This window comes from Budorcas taxicolor, chromosome Y, assembly GCF_023091745.1.
Source record: "Budorcas taxicolor isolate Tak-1 chromosome Y, Takin1.1, whole genome shotgun sequence".
NCBI classification, from domain to species: Eukaryota; Metazoa; Chordata; class Mammalia; order Artiodactyla; family Bovidae; genus Budorcas; species Budorcas taxicolor.
In genome coordinates, this window is record NC_068936.1 from 4189586 (window position 1) to 4217179 (window position 27594).

The following is a 27594-nucleotide window of genomic DNA, read 5'->3' on the forward strand; positions in this document are numbered from 1 at the left end:
TGAAAAACACATACTGAGAGACACACACACAGTGAGAGAGACATACACACTGAGAGAGAGTCACACACTCTGAGACATACACACATAGACACATAGAGACACACAACTGAGAGACACACATACTGAGAGACACATACTTACAGAGAGAGGGAAACACAAACACTCACACACACACTGATAATCAGACACACACACACTGAAAGAGACACACACAGAACACAGGGACACACACATTCATAGAGCTAAGCACACACACTGAGAGAGTCACACACATTGAGAGAGACAAACACACTGAGTGACATACACACTGAATGACACACAGAGACACACACATACACAGTGAGACACACACACTGAGATTCATACACATACAGAGAGAGAGAGAGACACCCACATGCTAAGAACCAGACACACTCACACTGAAAGAGACAAACACTGAAAGAGAGACAAAAACACACTGAGAGACACACATACTTAGAGACACAGAGTAGTGCAAGAAGGGATCTGGGCATCAACCACCCCTCACTCAACACACTGATTTTTTCACACGAGTTAATGAAATACTGAAAGCCATGGGAAAGAGAGTTATTCAAAGTGAACAATTAGTTAATGGTGTCTTGTTACTTGAACTAACTCAATTCTTGATTAGCCAGTGTGAAAGTGTGATCAGAGTCAATAAAATCTTGAAGGCTTCATTTGCCAATCTTAGATGAAAGAAGGAAAATGAATGAGCAAGCAGATAACTGAGGGAAGTAGAAAAGTTAAATTAATGTAGGGATTTTATATTACTCTATATAGATTATTCTCTATATAGAGTAATATATTTTCTATATAATTCTATAAAATTTCTAATACATTTTATATATAAAATGTCTAATAAATAATATATATTATGCATATATAATCTATAGATTATATCTCTATCAATAACATATACATATAACTGTATCTTCTATTTATAGCTGCACCTCTGTTTAGGCACCTGTCTATCTATGTGTCTATATGCAGAGAAAAGGATGAAAGCAAATAATATCACCAATCTGAAATGGCATATTATGCCTGAGGAGTGGACTTAGGGGTGAATTCTATTTCCTTCATAAATCATATTTGTCATCAATTTTATTATACTCAAGGTTTATTTTTTTCTACAATTCGATCAAAGACTTCACAGTAGAAGCTAGGTTAAATTAGAATACTCCATCATAGATTATCAGGGAAAAGTAGAATGCTTCTTCTTAGTTAACTTCTGGAAGGCTACCTTTGAACATTCGTTAAGTGTTGTTGGTACATTGTAATAAGTAAGAAAGTTGATGTGATGGTCTATAGAAAAAAGAGTCTCCCAACACCTGAATTCTTGTGTCGTGGATAAGAATGGAAAGGTGTCAATGTAATTTACCACTAAACCTTTGGCACAGAAAGTTCTAATTTGGAGCTAGGAAAGTCAGGAGAGGATACAACTAAATCTTGTTTATTGGTCTGGCAGGTACTCCATTCTTAACCATTTCTCTTTGTTTTTTATGTGTTTTTTTTTTCTTTTTTCTTTCCCCCTTGTTTTTGATCCTCTTTTTTTTTTTTTTTTTTCTTTTCTTTTACCCTCATTTCTGATCCTTTCTTAGCATCCATGGACTCTATTTGGGAAACTAAGAACTAGTGTCAGGAAGCCAGCAAATGGAGATATTGAGCTGCCTTGGTGAATGTCAGCCAGGCCCTTCTTCACAAAAACAGTGGTTCCAACTTTAGTGGGGTTGAGAGCAGCCTGGAGAATGCATTTAAAATGTAACTTCCCAGTATCCACCCATGGAACTGTTTCTGTAGGCCTTGCATAGGGCCAAGGACACTGGATTATTTATTTATTTGACTGTGCCAGGCCTTTGTTGTGATATTCTTTGAGACATGTGAGATTCTTAGTCGGGGCATATGAGCTCTTAGTTGTGATATGAGATCTAGTTCCCTGATTAGGTATCAAACCTGGGCCCACTGCATTAGGAGCACAGAGCATTAGCCAGTGGACCACCAGGGAAGTCCCTGGGAATCTGGATTTTAACACCCACTACCTTGTGATTTGCAGGCAGGCTAGTGCATGCTCCACACCTTGAGAAACTCTGATGTAAATGGTAATTGTACTCCAGGTGGGCATGTATGGAAATGTTAAGAGAAAGGGTATAAGTCAAGAAGGGAGCAAAGTGAAGATGAGTTCTAGAGAGGCCCACCATCTAAGTTCCCACCCGTGTTGGGGCAGACAGAGGCACCAAAGATACTGAGAAGTGGCCATATGAACAAGAGGATAACCAGAGAATGTGTACTTATGGAAGCCAAATGAACACAGAAATAGGGCAAGGATAGCAAGAGGCAGTTCTTGTTGATGAATCCTGCTGCAAATCAAAAGAGATGAGGACCACATCCACTCACTTTGGCCACACAGAAGTCACTGGCAACTTTTAGGTGAGTGCCATTTGAAGAGTTGTTGGAGCACATGTTGTGCTGGCTTCCAGTAGGTCACAGAGAATATGGGAGAGGAGGAAATTGAGGCAATAAGTGTAGACATGTCTTGATAGACCTTTGACTGCTAAGAGAAGGAGAGTGAAGGGGTGGGTGGGCTGATTGAAACCAGAACCAAGAGATTCTCCTTCAAGTTTAAGGAGATTTGAATATGTGCAAAGGCTAGTGGGAGCAGTGAGAAAGAGAAAGAGGGCCTCAAGTTAGAGGATAGAGAGACACTGGATAAAATAGCGGATACTGCAAGGTTCCTGGAAGACAGGAGGACCATGGGCCCTAGAACACAGTGGCAAGTCCCTCTCTCCTCAGACAGGGTGACAGTTTGGGACAGATGCAGGTGGCCTGTAGGTTTGAGAGCAGTGGGTGCTGGGCTTTCCATCTGAACCATTTTTCTCAGAAAAATAGGGAGAGAGTGAGCTGCTGAGCATGGCAGGGGAGTTCTGAGGGGAAGAAACATAATTAAAGGTGGAGTGGAGTGGAAAAGGTCAAAAATGGCAAGTGGAGAAAGTGGGTTGGCCAGATGCAAATGGGATAACTAGAAAGCAATTAGAGGGCCTGGTTGAGGCTGTCAGTCATCAGTCCATGGTGCTAATTCTTGGTCATCTTAGGTAAGTTTCTCCATGGTGGCAGGGGCCAGCAAAAGGAAAGAGAACTGGGTTTTCAGAAAAGTAGGATTTTACCTGAAAGGCAGGGGCTTCCCAGCATGTTATAGGGAAGGGACTGACTGAGATGTTGGGCCTTCACTCATGAGAAGCTAGGAGGTCTCCTTGACAGATGATAAGGAAAAGATCCACTGGATTGGGTGTTCTGATGAGACTGTAAATGGATGCAGTGGGGACACAAGAGTAAACAGGAACTAGAAGGATAGGAGGCAGTGGTTCAAGTGCACTATATATGAAGGGCAGATTTTTAAGACGGAGCAACTTCAGGTTCAGCCTTCAAAGCTGATGGAGTTTAAACAGAGTGCAGGAACAGGTCAGTTTTGATGAGGACATTTAAGGATCTGAGAGGCCAGAGAATATGGAACAAAATTGGGGTGAGAACATGTTCCAAAGTGCTGAGTGAGTGAACACAGGTGACTGACAACAGACAGATAGGAAGGCTGCTTCAGAGATCTTCTTTGAAGTTTAACTGCAAATTATGATTTTGGATCTTTAAAATCCAGCTGTTATATTGGACACTTGCTAAAATATAAGTTAGCTGTGTATCATCTTGTCTCTTGTTAGGATCTTTCAACATCATCCAGTTGTTAGTTCTCCCTGAGATTACTTACAGATTTAATGCAATCCCAGACAAATGCCAACAATCTTCCCTCCCCTCCCAGAGGTATCAAGATGATAGAATAGGAAAAAAGAAAATTAAAAAAGCACGAAAACTGCAAAAACACCCAAAGGGAAGAGCTTTACATGAGAACTGATCAACTAGATATTACAGGATAGTCTAAAGTCTCTATTGTGATGTTGGACCACAAGTAGACAGACTATCCAGTGGAATGTAATGAAAAGTACAGACTAGGCCAAATAAAATTCAGAAATCTATTATATGAAAAAGGTGGTATTTCAATCAGTGTGGGCAAAGATGAATATTTTTGCTAAATGATATAATTGTGAGGAAATTATGTACTATTTCATTAGTGAATATGTCAAGTCGGAATGTCAACATGAAGGGAAATAAAGAGTTGGATCTCTATATGATGTCAGCAAAAAAACACCAGTTTTCCCAGGAACACTGATTCAAAAATGAAAAGTAAACCTTAAAAACATCAAAATAGAATTATGGAGAAAATATTATGATGCTAGAGTTAAGATAAAGCTCTTTTAACTGGCAAAGGAAAACACATATAAAGACTAATATCCAAACATAACAGCAACTTCTATGAATTTATAACAAAACCTTTTTCTACCAAAGGGAAAACTGAAAAAAAATCCCCATGTGACACTTGTCACTGAGAAAAATTTGAAATGACCAATCAGCATAAAATTTTATATTAAAAAAATGGAGCTCAACCTTGTGAAAGCTGAGTAATATGCAGAAGAGTAATTCTCCCTGATGTAATTTTACACCCGCTAGAATGGCAACAGGCAACAAACTCGATTCCAGCAAGTATTTGGTGAGGACACGGAACAATGGGACTCAACCTGCAGGTGGAGGCAGAAGATGGAGACGATTTCCCTGCACTCAGTGAGCCTATGAACTAGTCATTCCATTCCCTTAAACACCAAAATGCGTTTTGCACAAGGGCTAGATGTCAGAACAATGCTTGCATCCGTGCTCTGAAAGTGTCTCATGTGGAAACCATGCACATGTCCAGGGACAAGTAGAAAAATGGAGGGAGAAAAGGAAGCGTGGTTCTACAAGGGTATATGACAGCTCAGGGAAAGAGAAAGCTTGGTGGAGACAGGTTACACTGTGGATACTCATTGATACTGCCACAATGATGAGTGACACAAAGAGAAAGTGGCAGAAGAACACAGAGAACCTGATACAATTGATGGTAATTTGCAGACAACATAAGTAAGCAAGGCTATTTAAGGATTAGATAACACTGACTTAAAAAAAAAAAAAAAGAAAAGGAAAGGAAAATCCAAATCTGAATATGGGGGGATGTGGTTTGTACAAGACATCCTGAATTATGGGTCTTCGTCTGCAAGGGGAAGGGCGTGAGAACAACGGAAATCAGGAGGAGAGTGACTAGGAGTTGGTAAAAGCTCCTTCATCATGTGGGCGGAGGCTGAAGCACCTGTTCCTCACTCCCCTGGCCTTCTGTGATTTCCCAGGAAAACGGCCCGCAGGAGCAATGTCCTCTGCAGGCAGAACCTAGAGAGCTGCAGCGTGGGTCCCCAGCCTGATCACTTCCCCGCTGGAGGGCAGTTTTGCCTGGGGAGGGGCTAGGTCCAGGCTCCGCCTTCCGCAGGCACCTCTCAGGAGAGGCTGGGTGCTTTCCGACTGTCCTGAGGTCCTGAGAGAAGCGCCGCATGTGCCGTGTGAGGTTCGCAGTTTGGAGATCACGGTGGCGAGTTCACCCTGTGTGGATGAAGGATGGAAGGAGAGAGGTAGAGGCAGAGGGATCCAAGAAGTGGACAGAGGGACTCTCCGGAAGTCTGGGGGCACCACGTGACCTTGAGCAGGGATGGGGGAGTGGTGGCGCTGTCTTCTCAGACATGAAGGAACCAGTGTGGGGCTGTGGCAACAAGCTGGCCTCTGATGCAATGTCCCCAAGGCTTCCTCTCAGGCTCCAGCAGGGCAGAAGGAGGACTCCTAGGGCTGGGCCAGAAGGCAGGGTTTGGGGAGTGCTGTCAGTCCCCACATCCCAGTAGGGTCTCAGAGGGTGTGCAGGCATCATCTACCCAGGTATATCCTTCCTGCCCTGCCACTGCGCAGGATGAGCCAGTGCCCTGAGGTCATCATAGGGTCCAGATGGTGTATCAGAAAGGCCCTCAACCCTACTGTGCCCAGACAGGTGCTGAACGGTTTATTCCTCATCTAAATAAAGGGACACTCAGCTTTGTTCTGCCTGTGGTTGGGCCTCCCCACTAGGCACAGGATCCCTCAGGATGTGAGGCATAGAGGGCAGCATCTATCCCCACGTGGGGTCCTGACACTCAGTCTCCAGGGGGTCACGGCACTAATGTGTTCGTGGGCAGAGCGGGGCTGTGAGGAACAGTGCAGGAGCCAGTCCTCCATTTGCAGTGCTGCGGGCAGGGGGTCACGATCAATAGATGCTTCATCAGCTCCTGGTCCAACAGGAGACAGGAAGATGCACATACCCTGATCCGCTGCAGAGGACCCGTTCTGGCATCTCATTGACCCTGGGGCCATCTGTGTCTTTACATTTGTGTTTTCAGGGGTGCAGGTGTGTTGTCTGTACCTTGGAAGACATGAGTGGATGCAGATGTGTGAGAGGAACTGTCTCAGGAGGGCTGAGGATGCCCTGTTGGAGGCTCAGGATATAGCAGCCTGTGACTCTGGGAGTCAGGATAGAAGAGCGCTGAGGGAGCCAGAGAGTGTTTGCCAAGGTATGGTCTGTCTGAACTCTTTGCAGATCACAGCACATGGGTGAGGGCAGGGGTACGGGTTCAGGCAGTAACCCTGTCCCTTGGGTCACTGCTTTCCAGTCTTCCACAAAGTAAGCCAGGAAAGCTATGTGTGTGCCAGGCTGTGTCATGTACCAGAGACTGCCCAATTTGGCCTCATATCCCAAACTGGGACTGCCCTATAAGCTTCCTTAGCACCTCTCCTTCAAAGCAGCTTGCACATCCTTCTTTCCAAATAATATCCCAGAGTGCTGCATTTTGATTCCCTGTTGGTAAACCCTGAAAGTCTTGTAATGCTGTCTCCAAAAAGTGGTCCTGGTCTAACTTCATCTGACCAAACCTAACTTCATCTGACCTGTGCATGCACGATTCCTTGAGACATCTGCTTTAAGAAGCTTTTGGTGGTGAAAAGCCTGGCATTTTCCACAGTGAGGCTGTTTCTTCAGGAAACCTGACCAAAATGCCATAGACCAGTTTTAAAGTGTTTTCCATTTTTATTTCCATGCAGAAAACATCTCAGTGATTGAAGCCCTCAGAGGGAAACATCCCTCTGCAGAAACACTTCAAGAAGATTTGTGGTAATGTTTGATACCAATTTTTACCTGTTAGTTAAAGTCAGCTTGGCTCATGTAACAAGTATTGTCTGTGAAATCCCTGAGTGGGGGATTTCTTTCATAACAAGTATGGTCTTTTAGGTTATCCTTATTGAATAATATTTGATGTAAATTATTCACAGGAATGAAATACAAAAGATGCTGGAAGAATTTAGAGCTATGTTTGAGTGATATTTATAATTAATGAAAATTGTTTTAAACCATGTAGCTTTGATAAATTTAGATCTTAAATTGGTAGATTATAAGACTTCTCAGATACAGGATTTTATGCAACTATTCAGTGTGATTTGATTTATAGGTTTTGTAGGTATTGTGGAAAGTGAAAATGGTACTAACATTGTTGATGAACCAAAAATGATGCTTTTATTTTGTGCATGTGTACCCTGAAAGGACTGTGTAAGGAAATGGATAAGATAGTTTGTACCTGTTTTGTGTGCACACCTAAAGGGACATATAAGTTTTTCAGGTCAATTTTATTATTACTATTTTAAATGTATTTATTTTAATTGGTGGCTAATTACTTTACAGTATTGTAGAGGTTTTTGCCATACATTGACATGAATCAGCCATGGGTGTACATCTGTTCCCAATCCTGAACCCCCCTCCCACCTCTCTCCTCATCGCATCCCTCAGGGTCATCTCAGTGCACCAGCCCTGAGCACCCTATCTCATGCATCGAACTTGGACTGATGATCTCTTTCACATATGGTAATATATCTGCTTCAATGGTATTCCCTCAAATCATCCCACCCTCGCCTTTTCCCACAGAATCCGAAAGACTATTCTATACAGTTATGTCTCTTTTGCTGTCTCACATATAGGGTCATCATTAGCATATTTCTAAATTCCATATACATGCATTAATATACTGTATTGGTGTTTTCCTTTCTGACTTATTTCATTCTTTATAATAGGCTCCAGTTTCACCCACCTCATTAAAACTGATTCACATGTATTCTTTTTAATGCATGAGTAATATTCCGTTGTCTGTATGTACCACGTTGTTCTTGTCCATTTGTCTCCCTATGGACATCTAGGTTTCTTCCAGGTCCTGCCTATTGTAAACTGCTGTGATGAACATTAAGGTACACGTGTCCCTTTCAACTCTGGTTTCCTCAGTGTATATGCCCAACAGTGGGACTGCTGGGTCATATGGCAGTTCTATTTTCAGTTTTTTAAGGAATCTCCACACTGTTCTCCATAGTGGCTGTACTAGTTTGCATTCTCACCCACAGTGTAAGAGAGTTCCCTTTTCTCTGCACCATCTCCAGCATTTACTCTTTTTACACTTTTGGAGAGCAGCCATTCTGATTGGCGTGAAATGGTACCTCATTGTGGTTTTCATTTGCATTTCTCTGATAAGGAGTGATGTTGAGCATCTTTTCATGTGTTTGTTAGCCACAAGTATGTCTTCTCTGGAGAAATCTGTTTAGTTCTTTGGCCCACTTTTTGATTGGGTCGTTTATTTTTCTAGAATTGAGCTTCAGGAGTAGCTTGTATTTTTTCAACATTAATTCTTTGTCAGTTGCTTCATTTGTTATTGTCTCCCATTCTGAAGGCTTCTTTTCATCTTGCTTGTAGTTCCTTTCATTGTGTAAAAGATTTTAAGTTTAATTAGGTCCCATTTGTTTATTTTTCCTTTTATTTCCACTACTCTGGGAGGTGGGTCATAGAGGATCCTGCTGTGAATTATGTCAGAGAGTGTTTTTCCTATGTTTTCCTCTAAGAGCTTTATAGTTTCTGGTCTTATATTTAAATCTATAATCCATTTGGAGTTTATTCTTGTGTATGTTGTTAAAAAGCATTCTAGTTTCATTCTTTTACAAGTGGTTGACCAATTTTCCCAGCACCAGTTATTAAAGAGATTGTATTTTCATTGTATATTCTTGCCTCTTTTGTCAAAAATTAAGCATGCATAGGTGCGTAGATTTATCTCTGGGCTTTCTATTTTGTTCCATTGATATATATTTCTGTCTTTGTGGCAGTACCATACTGTCTTGATGACTGTATCTTTGTAGTACAGCCTGAAGTCAGGAAGGTTGATTTCTCCAGTTTCATTCTTTCTCATGATTGCTTTGGTTATTCGAGGTTTATCATATTTGATACAAGTTATGAAATTATTTGTTCTAGTTCTCTGAAAAAATACTGTTGGTAGCTTGATAGGGATTGTATTCAATTATGGATTGCTTTGGGTAGTATACTCATTTTCTCTATATTGATTCTGCTAATCCATGAACATGTTATATTTCTCCATCTTTTTCTGCCATCTTTGATTTCTTTCGTTAGTGTTTTATAGTTTTCTATATATAGGTCTTGTTTTTTTAGGTAGATATATTCCTAAGTATTTTATTCTTTTCACTGGAATGGTGAATTGAATTGCTTCTTTAATTTCTCTTTCTGTTTTCTCATTATTAGTGTATAGGAATGCAAGGGATTTCTGTGTGTTGATTTTATACCCTGCAACTTTACTATATTCATTGATTAGCTCTAGTAATTTTCTGGTGGAGTCTTTAGGGTTTTCTATGTAGAGGATCATATCATCTGGAAACAGTGAGAGTTTTACTTCTTTTCCAATCTGAATTCCTTTTATTTCTTTTTCTTCTCTGATTGTTGTGGCTAAAACTTCCAAAAATATGTTGAATAGTAGTGGTGAGAGTGGGCATGCTTTTCTTGTTCCTGACTTTAGGTTAAATGCTTTCAATTAATTTTTCACCATTGAGGATAATGTTTGCTGTGGGTTTCTCATATATAGCTTTTATTACGTTGAGATATGTTCCTTCTATTCCTGCTTTCGGGAGGGTTCTTATCATGAGTGGATGTTGATTTTTCTCAGATGCTTTCTCTGCATCTGTTGAGATAATCATATGGTTTTTAATCTTTCAATTTGTTACTGTGGTTTATTACATTGATTGATTTGCAGATATTGAAAAACTCTTGGATCCCTGGGATAAAGCCCACTTGGTCATGATGTATGATGTTTTTAATATGTTGTTGGATTCTGTTTGCTAGGATTTTGTTAAGGATTTTTGCATCTATGTTCAGCAGCGATATTGGCCTGTAGTTTTCTTTTTTGTGGCATCTTTGTTTGGTTTGGTATTAGGGTGATGGTGGCTTCATAGAATGAGTTTGGCAGTTTTCCTTCCTCTGCAATTTTCTGGAAGAGTTTGAGTAGGATAGGTGTTAGCTCTTCTCTAAATTTGTGCTAGAATTAATCTCTAAAGCTGTCTGGTCCTGGGCTTTTTTTTGCTGGAAGATTTCTGATTACAGTTTCAATTCCTGTGCTTGTGATGGGTCTGTTAAGACTTTTTATTTCTTCCTGGCTCAGTTTTGTAAAGTTGCACTTTTCTAAGAATTTGTCCATTTCTTGCAAGTTGTCCATTTTATTGGCATATAATTTCTGATAGTAATCTCTTATGATCCTTTGTATTTGTGTATTGTCTATTGTGATTATTCCATTTTCATTTCTAATTTTGTTGATTCGATGCTTCTCCCTTTGTTTCTTGATGCATCTGACTAATGGTTTGTCTATTTTATTTATCTTCTCAAAGGACCAGCTTTTAGCTTTGTTGAGTTTTGCTATAGTCTCTTTTGTTTCTTTTGCAATTATTTCTAACCTAATTTTAAAGAATTCTTTCCTTTTTCTAACCCGGGGCTTCTTTATTTCTTCCTTTTTAAGTTGCTTTAGGTGTAGAGTTATGTTATTTATTTGACATTTTTCTTGTTTCTGGAGGTAAGCTTGTATTGCTATTCACCTTACCGTTAGCACTACTTTTACTGAGTTCCATAGGTTTTGGGTTGTTGCATTTTCATTTCCACTTGTTTCTATGCATATTTTGATTTCTTTTTTTAAATTTTGCCTGTGATTTGTTGGTTATTCAGATGAATGTTGTTTAGTCTCCATATGTTAGTATTTTTAATAGTTTCTTTTTTTTTTTTTTTTTTCCCCCTGTAGTTGACATCTGCTTCTTACTGCATTCTGATCAGAAAAGAAGCTTGGAATGATTTCAGTTGTTTTTTTTTTTTAAAATTTCAGATCAATTTTAAATAGTCTTTACTTAGTTACTTCTCCTTACTTTCTCATGTTGTTTTCTTTGGTGTAACAGCAGAAATGAAATCCTTTTTTTGTTGTTGTTATTTAGACATTTATAATCTGTGTCAGAGAAAATAAGACACAACCCTCCTAGCTAGTGAGAGATGTATAAACATGTTCCCAGACTCAAAAGTTTTATACTGTTCTTTCAGATACTATTTACCCTATCTGTTTTAGAGGGCAGTACATTGAGGAAAGCATTTGGGGCAATTTGTGACCCTTTGATAGAGATCACTATCACAGGCAAGTATGCTGTGAATGCTTTTCTCTGTTTTGCTGGGACAAGGTGCATGTTTTGTGAGCTACCTGGTGAACCACTTATTGTATATATATTCTGGATATATATATTATATTTATTATATTACAGATACTTCATTATATAACTATTGATTGTAGACCCAAGAGTCAAAACATGTGATTTGCAAAGCTTATCTTGAAGTATTAAAACTTTGTGAAATGCAGCACTTATGGATAAAAGCATTATGTGCAAAGCACAGGAAATATATATATTTTAATGTTCCTGGACTGCTTACTCAAAAACTGCGTTTTTATACTCATGGTCTGTGTCTCCTTTAGTGAAGTACAGTTAAAAGCATCACAAATAAATTGCTTGAAAAAATCAGTTCCTTAAGGTGCAGTATAGTGATTTTTATCCATTTGAAAGATACTTTCATGAAGGATTATTTTTTCCATTTTTCTGCAACACATTCTAATGGTAATCCATCTAAATGTGTCCCTTGAAATACAGGATATTTTTCACAGTTAGAAAAACTTGTCTTTTCACTGTTTTCCGATGAGGAATGAATGAAAAGTTTTCTCTTGAGATACTTTATACACGTTTTAAAACTTGGAAAACACTTTGATTGTTGTCACTTTTCCAGTATCTCTAAATTTAAAGGTGGTCTGTGCTTAGAAAAATTAGAATTGTGATACTATTACTGGGAAGGTTTTCCAGAGAAAAGTGAGCAAATTTTGCTGCTTGAAATGGTGTCTGTATTACAGAATTTAAGTGTCTTTGCATATTGCTGAAGCAGCATTTACCTGTATTGAATAGAATGTATTGGAACAAAATAATTTTCAACATTTGACTTTAATTAGTAAATAGTTTTTATATAGTTGATGTGAAACAGGCTCTTCTTGAAATAAGAAAAAACCTTTGAGATGAACACAAACAGTTTAGTTCAGTTCAGTCGCTCCATTGTGTCTGACTCTTTGCGACCCCATGAATCGCAGCACGCCAGGCCTCCCTGTCCAACACCAACTCCTGGAGTTCACTCAGATTCATGTCCATTGAGTCAGTGATGCCATCCAGCCATCTCATCCTCGGTCGTCCCCTTCTCCTACTGCCCCCAATCCCTCCCAGCATCAGAGTCTTTTCCAAAGAGTCAACTCTTTGCATGAGGTGGCCAAAGTACTGGTGTTGCAGCTTTAACATCATTCCTTCCAAAGAAATCCCAGAGCTGATCTCCTTCAGAATGGACTGGTTGATCTCCTTGCAGTTCAAGGGACACTCAAGAGTCTTCTCTAAAACCAATATGGCATAGGAAACTGGAATGTCAGGTCCATGAGTCAAAGCAAATTGGAAGTGTTCAAACAGGACAAGGCAAGAGTGAACGTCGACATTCTAGGAATTAGAGAACTAAAATGGACTGGAATGTGGGATTTAACTCAGATGACCATTATATCTACTGCTGTGGGCAGGAATCCCTTAGAAGAAATGGAGTAGCCACCATGGTCAACAAAACAGTCCAAAATTCAATACTTGAATGCAATTTCCAATTTGACATAATGATCCCTGTTCAATTCTAATGCAAAACATTCAATATCATGTGAATCCAAGCCTATGCACCAAAAAGTAACACTGAAGAAGCTGAAGTTGTATTGTTCTATGAAGACCTACAAGACCTTTTAGAACTAACATCCACAAAAGATGTCCTTTCCATTTTAGGGGACTGGAATGCAAAAGGGGGAAATCAAGAAACACCTGGAGTAACAGGCAAATTTGGCCATGGAGTACTGAAGGAAGCAGGACAAAGGCTGATAGAGTTTTGGCAAGAGAACGCACTAGTCATAGCAAACATCCTTTTCCAAAAAAAAAAAAAAAAAAAAGAGAGAGAGAGAGAAGACTACACATGGACATCACCAGATGGTCAACACCGAAATCAGATTGACTGTATTATTTGCAGCCAAAGAAGGAGATGTTCTATATAGTCAGGAAAAACAAGACCAGGAGTGGACTGTGGCTCAGATCATGAAATTCTTATTGCCAAATTCATACTTAAATTTAAAAAGTATGGAAAACCACTAGACCATTCAGGTATGACATAAATCAAATCTCTTGTGATTATACAGTGGAAGTGAGAAATAGATTTAAGGGACTAGATCTGATAGAGTGGCTGATTAACTATGGGTGGAGATTCATAACATTGTACAGGAGACAGGGATCAAGACCGTCCCCATGGAAAAGAAATTCAAAAATACAAAATGGCTGTCTGAGGAGGCCTTACAAATAGCTGTGAAAAGAAAGAAGTGAAAAACAAAGGAGAAAAAGAATGATATAAGCATCTGAATGCAGAGTTCCAAAGAATAGCAAGGAGAGATAAGAAAGCCTTCCTCAGTGATCAATGCAAAGAAATAGAGGAAAACAACAGAACAGAAAAGACCAGAGATCTCCTCAGGAAAATTAGAGATACAGAGGGAACATGTCATGCAACCATGGGCTCTATAAAGGACATGAATGATATGCACCTAACAGAGAAGAAGATATTAAAAAGAGGTGGCAAGAATATACAGAAGAACTGTACCAAAAAGAGCTTCATGACCCAGATAATTACAATGGTGTGATGACTCACGTAGAGCCAGACATCCTGATATGTGAAGTCAAGTGGGCCTTAGAAAGCATCACTATGAGCAAAGCTAGTGGAGGTGATGGAATTCCAGCTGAACCATTTCAAGTCCTGAAAGATGATATTGAGAAAGTGCTGCACTCAGTATGCCAGCAACTTTGGAAAACCCAGCTGTGACCATAGGACTGGAAAAGGTCAGTTTTCATTCCAATCCCAAAGAAAGGCAATGCCAAATAATGCTCAAATACCGCATAATTGCACTCGTCTCGCATACCAGTAATATAATGCTCAAAATTTCCGAGCCAGACTTCAGCAGTATATGAACTATGAACTTCCAGGTGTCCAAGCTGGTTTTAGAAAAGTCAGAGAAACCAGAGATCTAATTGCCAACATCTGCTGGATCATGGAAAAAGCAAGAGAGTACCAGAAAAACATCTATTTCTGCTTTATTGACTATGCCAAAACCTTTGAATGTGGATCACAATAAACTGTAGAAGATTCTGAAAGAGATGGGAATCCCAGGTCACCTGACCTGCTTCCTGAGCAACCTATATGCAGGTCAGGAAGCAAAAGTTAGAACTGGACATGGAACAACAGACTGGTTCCAAATAGGAAAAGGAGTATGCCAAGGCTGTATATTGTCACCCTGCTTATTTAACTTCTATGCAGAGTACATCATGAGAAACACTGGGCTGGAAGAAGCACAAGCTGAAATCAAGATTGCTAGGGGAACTATCAATAACCTCAGATATGCAGATGACACCACCCTTATGGCAGAAAGTGAAGAGGAACTCAAAAGCCTCTTGATGAAAGTGAGAGGAGAATGAAAAAGTTGGCTTAAAGTTCAACATTGAGAAAACGAAGATCATAGCATCTGGTCCCATCGCTTCATGGGAAATAGAGGGGGAAACAGTGGAAACTGTGTCAGACTTTATTTTTTAGGCTCCAAAATCACTGCAAAGGGTGACTGCAACTTTAAAATTAAAAGACGCTTACTCCTTGGAAGGAAAGTAATGATCAACCTAGATAGAATATTCAAAAGCAGAGATAATGCTTTGCCAACAAATGTCCGTCTAGTCAAGGATATTCCCCCCCTCCCCACCCCAGTGGACATGTATGGATGTGAGAGTTGGATTGTGAAGCAAGCTGAGCGATGAAGAATTAATGCTTTTAAACTGTGGTGTTGGAGAAGACTCTTGAGAGTCCCTTGGCCTGCAGGGAGGTCCAACCAGTCCATCCAAAAGGAAATTAGTCCTGGTTGTTTATTGGAAGGACTGATGGTAAAAGGTGAAACTCCAATACTTTGGCCAACTCATGCAAATAGTTGACTCACTGGAAAAGAGCCTGATGCTGGGAGGGATTGGGGGCAGGAAGAGAAGGGGGTGACAGAGGATGTGATGTCTGGATGGCATCACCATCACAATGAACATGAATTTGTGTGAACTCCGGGAGTTGGTGATGGACAGGGAGGCCTGGCATGCTGCTATTCATGGGTTCACAAGGAATTACACATGTCTGAGCAACTGAACTGAACTGAACTGAGGACAGTATAAATACCCACACAATGTTGAATAAAACACCTTTGCTCCATCAGAGCTTTGTTTCCCATTTTTTTCTCTGTCTCTGTCTCTGTCTCTCTCTCTCCATGTCTCTCTCTCTGTCTCTCCCTGTCTCTCTCTCTCTCTCAGGCTAATTCTCTGGATCACAGAGGCTCACTGGGCTCACTTTCTGCCGGGCTTCTAAGACCCTCTCAAGAAGGTACTCTGTGCCTTCACCCCTTTGAAAGGGCACCTGGTGCCTTCTTGAGCAGTGCAAGCCCTGCACCAGGGGCTATATTGGCTTTCTGGATAAAGCAAGGATAATCAACCTCTTTTTATCTCCCTTACTTTCTTATCGTTGACTCTAGACCACCAGATTCCTTTTGAACTGTGGTGTTGTAGAAGACTCTTGAGAGTCGCTTGGGCTGCAGGGAGGTCCAACCAGTCCATCCTAAAGGACCATTAAAGGATCTCAAAAAGTGGTGCCCAGAACAGGTACCTGGTACACGTGGCAGATTTGGACAGAGTGACCCTAAGGGCCTATTGAGTCAGGTAAGTACTAAGACATGGGTCAAAATGCTGGAAAGCCTCATCACTTTTCTACTTTCAGTTCAGTTCAGTTCAGTCCAGTTCAGTCGCTTAGTCGTGTCCGACTCTGCGACCCCATGAATCGCAACACACCAGGCCTCTCTGTCCATCACCACCTCCCGGAATTCACTCAGATTCAAGTCCATCGAGTCAGTGATGCCATCCAACCATCTCATCCTCTGTCGTCTCCTTCTCCTGCCCCCAATCCCTCCCAGCATCAAAGTCTTTTCCAATGAATCAGTTCTTCGCATGAGGTGGCCAAAATACTGGAGTTTCAGCTTTAGCATCATTCCTTCCAAACAATTCCCAGGGCTGATCTCCTTCAGAATGGACTGGTTGGATCTCCTTGCAGTCTGAGGGACTCTCAAGAGTCTTCTCCAACACCACAGTTCTACTTTACTTCAGCACTTATATAAAGTTCAGGGATTTTGATTTTCGCATCAGCGAATGGAGGCTTGCCTTCATACAGTGGTTGAATGTAACCCTTGGTTCGCTGATGAAGGTAGTTTTGATTTAGAAATCTGGCACTGGGGCAAAGAGAATGTTGAACGTGCTGCCAGACAGAGAAAAATATCCAAATAGATGTTTGGCCCCTATGGGCTCTCATTGAAACTTTGATTTGCCATTAGCCCTCATAATATTTGGCAATAGGCAGAACACTTATTACATGAATATGAATTAGATGATGAAATCTTACAAAAGGCCCAATTAGAAAAACATAAAATATTTCAGTATTTTCCTACAAGCTGTCTCTGAATGCTCTAAACATTCCTCCCTTGTCAATGGGAACAAATCTCAAAATCTTTACCTTGCTAGAACCTAATGATTCTGGCAAGGAATCCCCTAACATGCAGTTTGTTGTGATTCACACAAAGTATTTGACATAGCCAATAAAGCAGAAGTATATGTGTTTTTTTTGTTTTTGTTTTTTTTTTCTGGAAATCTCTCGTTTTTTCAATCATCCAGCAGATATTGGCAATTTGATCTCTGGTTCCTCGTCCTTTACTCTTTTTTATTATTTATTTATTTATTAATATAATTTGATTTATTTTAGTTGGAGGCTAATTACTTTACAATATTGTATTGGTTTTACCATACATTGACATGATTCCACCACCGGTGTATGTGTGTTCCCCATCCTCAACACCCTTTCCATATCTCTCCACATAGCATCCCTCTAAGTCATCCCAGTGCACCAGCCTCAGGCAATCTGTATCATGCATCGAAGCTGGACTGGTGATTCATTTCACATATGACAATATACATGTTTCAATGCCATTCTTACAAATCATCCCACCCTCACCCTATCCAACAGAGTCCAAAAGACTGTTCTATACATCTGTGTCTATTTTGTTGTCTCTCATACAGTTATCATTACCATCTTTCTAAATTCCATATATATGCATTAGTATACTGAATTGGCGTTTTTCTTTTTGGCTTACTTCACTCTGTAAAATAGGCTCCAGTTTAACCCACCTCGTTAGACCTGATTCAAATGTATTCTTTTTAATGGCTGAGTAATACTCCATTGTGTATACATACCACAGCTTTCTTATCCATTCCTCTGCTGATGGACATCTAGGTTGCTTCCAGGTCCTGGATATTGTAAACAGTGCTGTGATGAACATTAGGGTACACATGTCTTTCAGTTCTGGTTTCCTAGGTGTGTATGCCCAGCAGTGGGATTGATGCGTTATGACTCAGCAATAGTAGTTTTTTTTCCAGGTTTTTAAGGAATGTCCACACTGTTCTCCATAGTGGCTGTACTAGTTTGCATTCCCACCAACAGTGTAAGAGGGTTCCCTTTTCTCCACACCCTCTCCAGCATTTATTGCTTCTAGATTTTTGGATTGCAGACATTGTAACTGGTGTGAAATGTGGTTTTGATTTACATTTCTCTGATAATGAGTGATGTGTTTGTTAGCCATTTGTGTGTCTTCTTTGGAGAAATATCTGTTTAGTTCTTTGATTGGGTCATTTATTTTTTCTGAAATTGAGCTGCAGGACTGGCTTGTATATTTTTGGGATTAGTTCTTTGTCTGTTGCTTCATTTGCTATTATTTTCTCCCATTCTAAAGGCTGTTTTTCACCATGCTTATAGTTTCATTTGTTGTGCAGAAGAAGCTTTTAATTTTAATTAGGTCCCATTTGTTTATTTTTGCTTTTATTTCCAATATTCTGAGAGGTGGGTCATGTCAGAGAGTGATTCATGTCGGAGAGTGTTTTGCCTATGTTCTTCTCTAGGAGTTTTATAGTTTCTAGTCTCACATTTAGATCTTTAATCCATTTTGAGTTTATTTTTGAGTATGGTGTTAGGAACAGTGTCAGATTTTATTTTGGGGGGCTCCAAAATCACTGCACAGTGTGACTGCAGCCATGAAATTAAAAGACACTTACTCCTTGGAAGAAAAGTTATGACCAACCTAGATAGCATATTCAAAAGCAAAGACATTACTTTTCCAACAAAGGTCCATCTAGTCAAGGCTATGGTTTTTCCAGTAGTCATGTATGGATGTGAGTGTTGGACTGTGATGAAGGCTGGGCACTGAAGAACTGATGCTTTTGAACTGTGGTGTTGGAGAAGACTCTTGAGGGTCCCTTGGACTGCAAGGAGATCCAACCAGTCCATTCTGAAGGAGATCAGCCCTGGGATTTCTTTGGAAGGAATGATGCTAAAGCTGAAGCTCCAGTACTTTGGCCACCTCATGTGAAGAGTTGACTCATTGGAAAAGACTCTGATGCTGGGAGGGATTGGGGGCAGGAGGAGAAGGGGACCACAGAGGATGAGATGGCTGGATGGCATCACTGACTCGATGGAAATGAATTTGAGTGAACTCTTGAAGTTGGTGATGGACAGGGAGTCCTGGCATGCTACGATTCATAGGGTTGCAAAGAGTCAGACCCGACTGAGCAACTGAACTGAAATGATGGTGTTAGAAACTGTTCTAGTTTCATTCTTTTACAAGTGGTTGACTAGTTTTACCAGCACAACTTGTTTAAGACTTTGTCTTTTCTCCATTGTATATTCTTACCTTCTTTGTCAAATGCATATATATATATGTATTTATATATATGTATATGTATATATACATGTCTTTTGTTTCTTTAGGTAGATATATTCCTAAGTATTTTATTCTTTTTGTTGCAATGGTGAATGAAATTGTTTCCATAATTTCTCCATTTTCTCATTGTTGGTGTATAGATATGCAAGGGATTTCTGGCCCCAGCAAGGATATCATTCAAATATGAAAGAAATCAAAAGCTTTACAGACAAGCAAAAGCCGAGAGAATTCAGCACCACCAAACCAGCTTTCCAACAAACGATAAAGGATCTTCTCTAGATAGGAAACACAGAAAAGGTGTATAAACTCAAACCCAAAACAACAAAATATATGGTAACAATATCATACTTATCAATACTTACCTTAAATGTAAATGGGTTGAATACCCTAACCAAAAGACAAAGACTGCCTGGACAGGAAGTTTATTGTGTGCTTCCAGGTTTTTGTTCCCATGTCTTCTGATGTTCTCCAAACCATGCTGGGCCGCTCCTCATATACAAACCCTTAGCAGGAACTGGAGATATCTCCTCCACCCCAACAATATCCAGGCATGTATCTGTCATCCTCATGAATTGGCCAGAAAGATCACTTCACCTAGGAAGATGTCAGATTACCTACCATCTTTCTTACCTTAACAAGGAAAGAACTTCATTCAGGCCTGGAGACCCCTCACCCTGCCACCCACCCCCTGTCACCAATGCCCCAGATTACAGAGCTCAGAATCCCACTTGTTACCTGATGTGATACACACACAGAGCCACATCTTCATTGATCGTGCTTGGAGTCATCAAAAATGATAACACCAACAAGTGGGAGATTTTCCATCATACACATTTTATTGAAAAATAAAATTATACAAATTCAAAATATTTACACTCTCCTGTTCCCCTCTGACAGAGTGGAACAGTACATCTTCCACTTGCCAAGACTGGTGAGATCAGGATAGCAACTGAAATAATCTTCAAACAAGGCCTCTGGTTATATTTCCTACTTCAAATGACCACAGGGAACTCACCATAAGGGCACAGATATTGGTAAAATATAAGCGAACTGGAGGGTGAACAATGGCTCCTACTTATTCCTTTTAGTTGAGGTACCTTTGGCACAATTTCCACTGAAGGAAGTTCCCTGCAGCCTGAGTTTGGCCAGGGTGCAGCAATAACAATTTGTCAGGGACAGATACCTGTGGGGACATGGTATCTCATGTTAGGATACTGGAGGACAAACCCAAAGTGACAAAAGAAACAAAGGTTTAATCATCTCCATTGTAAAGTGATAGTGGGCTTTCACCCTTCCCTTTGCTTTAGAAGGTTTACTTGGAAAACCAGTCAGTTCTTTCTCTGCCTCTTTGCAATATCTGGAAATCATTTTAGAAAGTCAGTGTATGCCAAAAGCAATGCAACATTGTAAAGTAAAATAAATAAATAAAAAGAAAAATAAAAAATAAAAACTCAATAAGCCTCTTGCCAGTTTGACAACCCAGGAATGCTCCTTTAAGGACCTGGAAGCAAAAATCCATGCAAAGCGAAAGAAGTAGTAAAGAGGGAACAACTCAAGTAGTTGAAACCAGAAACTGCTAGACCTCTGGACACTAAGAGAAAGAAAATGACCATCAAAGCAGTGTACTAGAGTCAATAAAGCTGCAGGAGAAGATCATGAAAAGGTGAGGGCGAGCAGCATCTCAGGAGGATTACAGCATCCTCAGAAGCAAGAGGTGTCCCTTCTAAGAACTCCCTCTGGTTATGTTATTGTGCAATGGTATAAAACATTATAAACAACATTAAAAGTTGCTGCAAAAAAAGAGCAGTGGTAGCAAGGGGAAGGGCTTCTGATATCTTCTTGCTGTTCTTTGGAACTCTGCATTCAATTGTGTATATCTTTCCTTTTCTCCTTGGCCTTTAGCTTCTCTTCTTTCCTCAGCTGTTTGTAAGGTCTCCTCAGAGAACCATTTTGGCTTTTTGCATTTCTTTTACTTGGAGATGATGTTGATCACTGCTTCCCATACAATCTCATGAACCTTATTATTTATCATGGCATTATTCTCCAAAATATATCGACAGTGCATGTAAGCCAGTATAAAAGTAAAACAAAGCTCAATTTAAAAAAATGATAGATATAAATAGACAGAAGACATGCAGGTGGCCAAAAAGACATGAAAATATGCTCACCATCACTAATTATTAGAGAAATTCACATCAAAACTTCCTTGAGGTATTACTTCACATCAGTCAGAAGAGTCATCATCAAATATTCTACAAACAATAATTTCTGGAGAATGTGTGGAGAAAAGGGAACTCTCATGCACTGTCAGTGGGCATGTAAACTGGTAGAGACACTATGATGAACAGTAGGGTAGCTCCTTAAAAACTTAAAAAAAAAAAAAAAAAAAAAAAAAGAGTTACCGTATGACCAAGCACCTCACTGGTGGGCATATTCCTGAAGAAAACCTTAATCCCAAAAGATGCACACACTTTAATCTTCACTGCATCAGTCTTTACCATAGCCAAGATATTCAACATTTTTTAATCATAGCAAAAATGGGGGAAAATCTTGAACCAAACAATCTCTAAACAGGGGATCAAATTACTAAGTATTTGTAAAAGTAAATTCTTAAAGATAAGCAAACAAAGCAAGGATCAAGTATCAAAACCAAGCTGTATGTTAGCATTCAAATAGCAGAAAAAATGATTTTATACTAAAGGAAGAAGCACACCCTCATCTCCCCATCCCAGGAACTCGGAATTCTGAGCCAACGGTAAAGTGGGATCATGGGTGATGTTTTTCTTTCTTTGATTTTTTTTGGCAGTTTTATATTTTCTGTTATGCTGCTGCTGCTTCTGCTGTTGCTGTTGCTACAGTCATGTCAGACTCTTTAAGACGCCCATGGACTGCAGCCTACCAGGGTCCTCTGTCCATGGGATTTTCCAGGAAAGAGTACTAGAGTGGGTTGCCACTGCCTGTTTCTGTTATGAACATGTATCAGTTTTTAATAAAATATACAGTATCTTTTCCAACATGTGTAGAATACATCTAAATTTTATACATTACAGTGATAAATACTCTGTTTCTCCACAAGAGGGTGGCTAAAGCACAGTAAATATTTATTCATAAACGTATTCATATGAGAGAATACATCTGGATTTTATAAATGCATTCATAAACATCCTTCTATTTCTCCATGAGAAGGTAGCATAAGCACACTAAATATTTATTCTAATGCACAAATACTCTCGAGAGTCTCTTGGACTGCAAGGAGCTCAAACCAGTCAATCCAAAAGTAAATCATTTCTGAATATTCATTGGAAGGACAGATGCTGAAGCTGAAACTTCAACTCTTTGGCCACCTGATGTGAAGAACTGACTCATTGGAAAAGTTTCTGATGCTGGGAAATACTGCAGGCAGGAGGAGAAGGGGACAACAGAGGATGAGATTGTTGGATGGCATCACCCACTTGATGGACCTGAGTTTGAGCAAGCTCTGGGATTTGCTGATGGATAGGGAAGTCTGGCATGCTACAATCCATGGGATCGCAAAAAGCCAAACACTACTGAATGAATGAACTGAACTGACTTACACACACAGACACACACACACATACATAGGATTATATATATATATGTAATTACATATATATAATATGTAATTATATATATATAATGATCCTAATACAACCTCAAAATGTACACACTACACCAAGAATGCTATACTAAACACATTTTAATAATGTATTCATAAAAATAACCAAGATGAATACCTCCATATATGGTTAAAAGGATCCAAGAATCTGTACAGCTACAACAATAAGGCCATTTGAGGCAACATTCATGGGCCAAGAGATGATCATATTAAGTGAAGTGAGGCACACAGAAAGTAAAACATCAAATATAACTTAAATATGAAATCGAAGATATGACACAAATGAACATATGCATGAAACAGAAACACACTCATGGACATAGGGAACAGGCTTGTGCTTCCAAGGCAGAGAGCACTGGGGGAGGGATGGAGTAAGAAATTGGGATTAAGAGATATAAACTAGAGTATATGGAATGGGTAGACTAGTTCCTACTGTAGAGCAGAGAGAACTATATTCAGTATCCTATGATAAATCATAATGGAAACTAATATATGTATGGGACTTCCGTGGCAGTCCAGTGGTTAAGACTCTGCATTTCCACTTGAGGGGATGCAGGTTCAATCCCTGGTCAGGGAACTAATCCCACACGCCATCTAGCATGGACAAAATAAAAAAAGAAAAAAAAAAGGGCTAAATAAAAATGTACACACATGCACAATATAAATGTATATATATACAAATGTATGTGTATGACTGAATCACTTTGCTCTAACACAGAAATTAACACATTGTAAATCAACTATACTTCATTTAAAAAGTAACATGCTGCTGCTACTGCTGCTAAGTCACTTCAATCGTGTCTGACTCTGTGAGACCCCACAGATGACAGGCCACCAGGCTCCCCCTTCCCTGGGATTCTCCAGGCAAGAAGACTGGGGAAAAAAGATTGGTATATTTCATTGTATGTAATGTTTATATCCAAAGAAAACTGCTGTAAACAATCATGGCTCACTAGTTAGTGGTAGGCTTGCTGGAATACTTAAAGAGACACATATTGATGCAGGTATTTACCACAAAATGAAACAAGGAAAAAGATCGACTGCTGATTGGATATAGGGATGGACAAATGGATACATAGGTGACAAAGGAAGCATTATGAAATAGTTACAAAACCAAAACCCTGTATATGCTGTACACAAGAGACCCACCTCCAACCAAGGGACACATACAGAGTGAGAGTGAAGGTCTAGAAAAGGATATTTCATGCAAATGGAAACCAAAAGAAAGCAGTAGTAGCAATACTCCTATCAGATTAAATAGACTTTGAAATAAAAGCTTCGAAAAGAGACAAAGAAGGATACTACATAATGATCAAAGGATCAATCCAGGAAGAAGATATAGCAATTATAAATATATATGCAGTCAACATAGGAGCACCTCAATATGTAAGGCAAATGCTAACAAGTACGAAAGGGGCAGTTAACAATAACACAATAATAGTGGGAGACTTTAGGACCCCACTAACACCTATGGATAGATCAACCAAACAGAAAATTAAGAAAGAAACACAAACATTACAATTGACTAGTTCAGTTCAGTCGTGTTCCACTCTTTGCAGTCCTATGGACTGCAGCCTTCTGGGCCTCCCTGTCCATAACTAACTCCTGGAGTTTACTCAAACTCATGTCCATTGAGTTGGTGATGCCATCCAACAGTCTCATCCTCTGTCATCCCATTCTCTTTCCTCCTTCAATGTTTCCCAGCATCAGGGTCTTTTCAAATGAGCCAGTTATTTGCATCAGGTGGCCAAAGTATTGGAGCTTCAGCTTCTGCATCAGTCCTTCCAATGAACATTCAGGAATGATTTTCTTTAGGAGGGACTGGTTGGATCTCCTTGCTGTCAAAGAGACTCTGAACAGCCTTCTCCAACACCACAGTTCCAAAGCATCAATTCTGTGTTGCTCAGCTTTCTTTTAAGTCCAAGTCTTACATCCATAGATGACTAATGGAAAAAAAACATAGCATTCACTACATGGGCCTTTGTTTGCAAAGTAATGTCTCTGCTTTTTAATATACTGTCTAGGTTGTTCATAACATTTCTTCCAAGGAGTAAGTGTCTTTTCATTTCATGGCTGCAGTGAGTATCTGCAGTGATTGTGGAGCCCCCCAAAATAAAGTCTGTCACTATTTCCACTGATTCCCCATCTATCTGTCATGAAGTGATGGGGCCAGATGCCATCATCTTGGTTTTCTTAGGCTCCTAGCTTAGCTATCCTTAATTAGTTCACTTAATGTAGTTCAGCTCTCCTTAGTGTGGCTCTCCTTAGTGAAGCTCCCTTTAATTAGCTCTCCTTATCTTAGCTCAGGTTTCCTTAGCTTAGCTTAGCTTATCCCTCCTTAGCTTAGCCCTTTTTGAGGTGAAGTTGCTCAGTTATGTCTGACTCTTTGCGACCCCATGGACTGTAGCCTACCAGGCTCCTCCATCCAGGGGATTCTCCAGGCAAGAATACTGGAGTGGTTTGTCATTTCCTTCTCCAGGGGATCTTCCTGACCCAGGGATCGAACCAAGGTCTCCTGCATTGGTGGCAGACGCTTTAACCTCTGAGCCACCAGGGAAGCCCAGTTCTCAACTCTCCTTATTTCAGCTCTCTTCAGCTCAGCTCTCCATAGCTCTCCTTAGCTCAGTTCTCCTCACCTCAGCACTCCTTAACTTAGCTCTTCTTAGCTTATCCCTACCTAGCTCCCCTTAGTCAGCTCTCCTTAGCTCAACCCTCCTATCTCTCCCATCTCAGTTTTTCTCAACTCAGCTCTCCATACCTCTCCTTATCTAAGCTTTCCTTAGCTCAACTCTCCTTAGATTAGCCCTCCTTAGCTTAGGTATCCTTGCACAGCTCTCCTCAGCTCTCTGTATCTCTCCATAGCTCTCCTTAGCTTAACTCTCCATAGCACTCCTTAGCTCACCTCTATAACTCACCTCTCCTTAGCTCTGCTTATCCCTTCTTAGGTCAGCTGTCCACAGCTCAGCTCTTCATGCTGCTTCTGCTAAGTCGCTTCAGTCATGTCCGACTCTGTGCAACATCATAGACAGCAGCCCACTGGGCTCTGCTGTCCCTGGGATTCTCCAGGCAAGAACACTGGAGTGGATTGCCATTTATTTCTCCAATGCATGAAAGTGAAAAGTGAAAGGGAAGTCACCCAATCGTGTCCAACTCTTCGCAACCCCATGGACTGCAGCCTACCAGGCTCCTCCATCCATGGGATTTTCCAGGCAAGAGTACTGGAGTGGGGTGCCATTGCCTTCTCCATAGGTCTCCTCAGTTAGTTTTCCTTAGTGTAGCTATCTTTATTTCAGTTTGCCATAGCTCAGACCTCCTTAGCTTACCTCAACTGTCCTTAGCTCAGCCCCCTTTTCTAGGCTCCCCTTAGCCAAGCTATGCTCTTATTAGCTATCCTAGAGAGCTATGTAGTGCTAAGGAGGGCTGAGCTGAGGATGGCTAAGCTAAGGATAGATGAATTAAGGAGGGCTATGAGGGCTGAACTTAGGGGAGCAGGGCTAAGGTAAGTCACTTAAGGTAAAGTAGCTAACAAGTGCTATGCTAAAGAGAGCTACAGACAGCTAATCTAAGGAGAATTAATTAAGGAGTGTTGACCTAAGGAGAGGGGGTTCCCTGGTGGCTCAGAGGTTAAAGCGTCTGCCTGAAATGTGGGAGTTCTGGGTTCGATCCCTGGGTTGGAAAGATCCGCTGAAGAAGGAAGTGGTAACCCACTCCAGGATTCTTGCCTGGAGAATCCCATGGACAGAGGAGCCTGGCAGGCTACCGTCTATGGGGTCAGAAAGATTCTTAGCTAAGGAGAACCAGGAACAGCTAGGCTAAGGGGAGACAAACTAAGGAGAGCTAAGCTATGGAGAACTACAGAGACATAAGCTAAGGAGAAGTAATGAAGGAGAGCTATCCTAAGAGGGCTGAGCTAAGGATAGCTATGTAGACCTGAGCTGAAGAGGGCTGAGCTGAGGGTAGTTAAGCTAAGAAGAACTATGGACAGCTAAGCTAAGGAGAGCTAAGCTAATAAGAGGAGAGGTGAGTTAAGGAAAGCTAAGCTAAGGAAAGCTGAGCTAATGATAACGATCTTAAGGAGGCCTGGGCTAAGGAGCATTGCACTGAGAAGTGCTGAGCTAAGGAGACCTATGTACAACTAAGCTAAGGAGATCTATGCTGTGGAGGGCTAGGAGGTCTGAGCTTAGGAAGCTGAGCTAAGGTGAGTTACAGAGATAAGCTAAGCAGAAATAATGAAGGAGAGCTATCCTAAGGAAGGCTGAGCTAAGGAAAGCTACAGACAGCTAAACTAAGGAAAGCCAAACTAATCTTAGCTAAGCTATGGAGAGTTGAGCTAATGATAGCTATCCTCAGCAGGCTGAGCTAAGGAAAGCTATGGAGAGCCAAGATGAGTAGGGCTAAGCTATGGAGAGCTACAGAGAGCTAAGCTAAGAAGAAGTAATTAAGGAGAGCTATCCTAAGGAGGGCTGAGCTAAGGAGAGCTATGCTAGGGATATCTAAGCTAAGAAGAAGCAATTAAGGAGAGCTCTCAAAGAAATAGAGGAAAACAATAGAATGTAGATCTCTACAATAAAATCAGAAATACCAGGGGAACATTTCGTGCAATAATGGGCACAATAAAGGACAGGAATTGTATGGACCTAACAGAAGCAGGAGATATTAAGAAGAAGTGAGAAGATTACACAGAAGAAC

The 27594-nt window shown here is 40.4% G+C and overlaps 1 pseudogene; it reads left to right on the forward strand.

The window, feature by feature from the left end:
* The first annotated feature begins 4622 nt into the window (after nucleotides 1-4622).
* The window catches only part of LOC128070923 (eukaryotic translation initiation factor 1A, Y-chromosomal-like), a 65199-nt pseudogene continuing 42227 nt past the window's right edge, over nucleotides 4623-27594 (forward strand).